The 5,338-nt window shown below is 47.5% G+C and overlaps 1 pseudogene; it reads right to left on the reverse strand.

The window, feature by feature from the left end:
- Positions 1–1,035: 1,035 nt before the first annotated feature.
- LOC122693227 lies at positions 1,036–4,852 on the reverse strand (annotated as a pseudogene).
- Positions 4,853–5,338: the final 486 nt, after the last annotated feature.

The raw sequence follows: 5,338 nt of genomic DNA on the forward strand, positions 1-5,338 counted from the left end.
TATTTAGCCAAACCTAAATTATAACTACACAGTAGTTCCTAGGACAAAGAATAAGTTGTTCTTTGGTAACAATTTTCTGACAAAATGAAGAGACACAAAGTGATGCATCTTCCCATTTGACTTTCAAGGCACAACCATAAAAAGAGGATAATTGCTGACTCATCTTGACTTAGATCATAAGGCTCTTGGGCTCCACGGACAGGGCAGTGTGGTGCTCTCAGAGACAAGTCCATAGGCATAGCTGACAGTCCAGAGAGGAGCACCCACTTGGGAGGATCTTCCAGATCTAGGATCTTCCAGAGGGTAAGGCTCAGGCTCTGTTGGGCGCCGAGCTAGATGGGGGTCTGGGGAGGTCGCAGTCATGTGCTGGGAAGAGCTGATTTGAGAGGATGAAACTGACAAGTTAGAGGAAAACACCCGTCCTGACATGATAGCAGGCGAGTGTCTAAGTCCAAATGTTTGAGACACCCACTTCAGTATAGCTACCTAGGCCTATAAATTCCTCTTTTCCTACATCAGTTTAGGCTGTCCTTTGTAAACAACAGGGTCTGAAAGAGCATTGTTGAAATAAAAGGTATAGAAGACTTGAGATAGTCATGAGAGGAGACAGTGGGCAGAGCTAGCCCCAAGGAAGAAGCCCAGCTCTAGCAGCAGCTGTCTAGCCCTGAGAAGACTGAAGGTGGCCTCATTTGAGTAGCAAACAGTAATGTTTAAATTTCAAAAATTATTTATCCTGCTTCTTAATATTACTTAAACCACATAATTCTATGAGGCAGGGTAAACTTGAAATCAATGAAATAGAAATGATCTTTCAAAACTGAGCAACTGAACTACGTATCAACAAGACAGGCTAGATTAAATCAAACTTAATAAAGAGCACTTTATGATACTAGTGTCCATACTCATCTTTAACATGAGTTGGTTTTTCAAAAGGGGGACGATGTAGGGGGTATCAAAAACCAAGTGAGACCAGATTTGCTTTCATCTCATTCTGTTCATTTTCCATAATGGGAGGATGGATCCACTATCATTTTTTCACCAGTTTTCTTTGTTACTGGCATCTCGCACCTTCTGTCCTCCCTGCCGAGGAAGGAACACTTTGCTGGGTGGCACTGCTCTGACTGCTACCAGAGGCACTAGGCTTGAGTTGTATATTGATAAAATCTGGTGCATATCTTCTGGAATCGTAGTAACTTCTGGAGGTGTAGGTGTTTTGAGTAGATTCTCTTAAGAAGAAACCGTAGGAGAAGAGGGATCTGCGAAATTCTCAAAGCACTCATCTGAATTTGTACTTTCTTTCATTGCCAAATCATTTGATGAACTGTTTGCTTTTGATAATGGATAATTTGTGGATACCAGAACTGTGCTGCTCTTTGTAGAAAGAACTTTCAAACCAGGAGTGCAGAATATAGATGCCAAGGGAAAATCTGTGTGCTCTGCACCATTTTTTTTTTTCCAACAGCTGGATTATTAGTCCAGGAATGGCAAAGACATTATCATTGGGCACTGGTTCTGTTTCTATGGTCTCACTGTTAGTCTTTACATTTTTAAGTCCAATTGTGTAATCATCATTTAAACACATAGTGTATTCAGAGATACCAACTCAAAATCATCCATCTTTAGTGCACCTTTTGGAGTTTTTACTAGTGACTGTTTGGAAAATGGAGTTAAAATTTTTGGCTCTTCTTTCTCTCATTGTTTACTGCTTGGGGAGGGTTTGGCAGAACTTGGGATACGATGTACTGCTCAAGTCCAAAATCAGAAAGTTGTGGACTATGCGGTGACTTCGCAGAAGTGCTTGGAGCAGCAGAATCCAACAAATCATCTTTCATGTCAGGCTTCTCAGGACATTCACATTCACTGGACTCTGGTTTAGAGTCAATTACTTCTTGCTCATCCACTGAATTTTTCTTGGCACATGGAGCATATCCATACTTCTGGAAAAACTCTTTTGTCATGATATCCATTGAATTCTTTTCCATCAGTATTTTTGTTGCCTTTATGAAACCAGTGCTTTCTTGACTTTCCAAGCTTGCTTTATCAAGAAGAATATTGACATCATCCTTTAGAGTCCGTCCTTCTGAGTGAAGGTCATGTAAAAAGGTCTCTAGACTGGGGGGCTAGAAAAAGAAAGGGTAGGAAAGGGAGGGTTAAGGAGAGGAAAGAGAGAAGGAAGGAGAGAGAGATCTCTTGTTCCTTACCCGGTCTGGGCACTCTGGCCAGTTGTCCGCACCAGGAGGAGACCAGGGACAAAAAGGTCCCAGTTGCAGAAGCTGGGTTTGATCCATCCGTGGGCAAGCTGGTCCCTGAGTACCCCGAGTGGTCAGGATGTCAGTGCAGCGAAGAGGAGTCCCCGCCAGAGTCGCCATTTGTTGCAGGAAGAGAGACCCCTTCCAGGGCCTGAAAGAGGGCTCTTGTCTAACACTCAGAAATGAATGTCAACACATGTGCTGACAAAGCAAGAGATTTTATTGGGAAGGGGCACCCAGGCAGAGAGCAGGAGGGTAAGGGAACCCAGGGGAACGGCTCTGCCACATGGCTTGCAGTCTGAGGTTTTAGGGTGATGGGATTAGTTTCCAGGTTGTCTTTGGTCAATCATTCTGATTCAGAGTCCTTCCTGGTGGCACACACGTTGCTCAGCCAAGATGGATGGCAGTGAGAAGGATTCTGGGAGGTGGTGTGAGAAAGATCAAAGCCCCCAAGTAAAGTAACAGTCTTTTGCTTTCCCTTCCCTTATCTTGTTTTTAAACAGCTGCTGCTCATCAATCACCACTTTCCCTCCTGTGATCTTGCTTCCTCCTTACATCCATGGAAATTAGGGCTGCTGGGGAGGAGAGGGATCTGAGCTGTTTGAGCGGGATGTTTACAGTGTATAAAAGATACCCAGAACAAAGCCAGGGCGCCCAGCCTTTGGAGGTGACACCGCTAGGCCTGCACCAGTGCTGACTAAACCCTGCCGTTCTGTATCTCTGAGTGACACTTGTGTCTTTCTGACACCACGGTTTCTATAATATTTTCTGGTGCTTTGGCCAGGAAGCCGACAACCAAACTGGCCCCTTGCGCCACCGTTGTCAGGGAACCAGAGAAAGCTGTGGCCGCCGACCCAGTGACAGACGGATAGGCACCACCCAGCCATTTGCTGGATCTCGATTCTCACTCAAGTCGCGCTGGCCTTGGGCCATGCTGCTTCCCCAACACTCAGAAGGAGAGCAGAAACGGGTTCCAGTACAGGACGTCAGATGGGTGAGTGCCCTGGGGACATCTGCCTGAGTCAGGACCCACCATATGGCAGAAGGGGCGCCTGGTCACCTCCCAATGACCAGAGAGTCACTCAGAATAGGGTATGTTCCCTTGGGTGGTCTGTTAATTCTGGTGTGTGTGAGAGAATGATTGAGTGAGTGAAAGCCAGCGCTCCACTGTCTTTGGACTACGGAGCCTGAGAGGGTCCTAACCTGTGGTTCCATGATGAGCTCATTCAATTCAGGGCAGTGCTAGCCTCTGGGGGGTTTAATCTGTCCTTGCGAGGCTGGTCCGGGTTGGGGGTTTATATTGACCTGCCAATGCTAAGAGGTGTCTAAATTTCCGTAAGGGGAGTGGCCAGATGGATGAAAGTGAGTATCTCCCTTTGTTTTGTTGTGGGACACTGCCTCAGGGTGGGAACTTTCACATAATGGGTAACTTGACTTCTAAACTCACTATCTTAGAGTGTATGGTTAAGAATTTTAAGAAAGGATTTTTCTGGGGATCAGGCTTCCCTCATGTTATGCCCGATGTCCGAATCCCCGAGCGGGAAGAGAGAAGGCCTCCAAGACAATGCAACTCGCAAAAAGGGAAGTTTATTGCTGACTCGAGTCAGGGCTCCTGCCACATCCAACGCAGTGGTGCGGGGTCAGAGAGCCCCGAGCCCAAGCTGTTACACAAATTTATAGGGTGAGAACACGCCATTGGTAGTTGGTTTAAGTGGATTGGTTACAAGTTTGCAAAGCAATTTCATTGGTCAAACACACTCAAAACTTTTGTGTGCGTGGGACTTTCTCGGGGGTTTCTGCCCTGTTCCTAATTGGCAAACAGCGGTCAGTGTTAAGCTGATTGGTTGTATCCAGGTGGCCTGATAATCTTACCACCCAGAAGTAGGAAGGCCTACTCCTAATCTAAGCTGCCTGCCATGGCGTTACTTCTGCTCGCTTCACACCTCATAGCTCAGTTGGTAAAGAATCTGCCTGCAATGCAGGAGACCCGGGTTCATATCCCTGGGTTGGGAAGAGCCCCTGGAGAAGGGAAAGGCTATCCACTCCAGTAATCTGGCATAGAGAATTCCATGGACTGTATAGTCCATGGGGGTCACAAAGAGTCAGACACGACTGAGTGACTTTCACTTTTTCTGGAGATTATGGTGTAAAATTGCATCCTGAAAAACTGCACAGTCTTTGTACCGTGGAGTGGCCCTCCTTTGGGGTCGGTGGCCCCCAGAAGGGACCTTAGATATGCCCACTGTCCGAGTAGTGTCATAGCGGGAGACTCCAGCCACCTGGACCAATTTCTATATATCAATGGTTTGAAATTGCCCAGTTAGGGCCCCCTTGGGTTTGATTCTATGCCGCAGGTCAGGGATAGTGTAAGGTCCTAGTAGTTCAATCAAAGAAAAGGATCTCGTGCCAAGAGAAGGAACCACCTATCCTCCAGGGAGAGGCTGAAGAGCTGCCTCCAATGTCCCCACCTTACGTCCCCACGGCTCTTGCTCCCAGAGCAGCAGATCCCCATTTACCAGACAGCCCACCGCCTTCCCTTCCTCCTTCTCCTCCCGATGCTCCTGAAGCTGTTGTGCCCCCTCGGCCAGCCACCCCAGAACCATTGGGTAGGTGCCTCTGGTCGGCTCAGGGAGCAGCTGACTCAGCAGTACTAATGCCCTTACGAGAGACTCAAGGGCTGCAGCACTTTGCTGCCGATGGGATCCTACATGAGAAGAGACCCGTTTTTTTTTTTTACTACCAGCCTTTTTCCATGACTGATTCCCTTAACTGGAAACATCATACCACCTCTACTCTGAAAAGCCCCAAGCCCTGGTCAATCTCTTAGAATCCACCTTCCAGATCCACCGCCCTACCTGGGGAAACTGCCAACAGCTTCTCCTCACTCTATTCAATACAGAGGAGCACAGAAGAGTCATGACAGAGGCTTGGAAATGGCTCCAAGCCAAAGCCCCAGGGAGTCAATTAGGACTGGGCTCAGGAGAATTTCCCGGAGGAAGAGCCTCGCTGGGACCTCAATACCGAGTGCGGGAAGAAACCAGCTGGAGAGGTATTGACAGGCCCTCCTACAGGGGGTAAGAGCCAGGGTT

Source organism: Cervus elaphus, chromosome 5 (genome assembly GCF_910594005.1).
Source record: "Cervus elaphus chromosome 5, mCerEla1.1, whole genome shotgun sequence".
In the NCBI taxonomy this organism is placed as follows: Eukaryota; Metazoa; Chordata; class Mammalia; order Artiodactyla; family Cervidae; genus Cervus; species Cervus elaphus.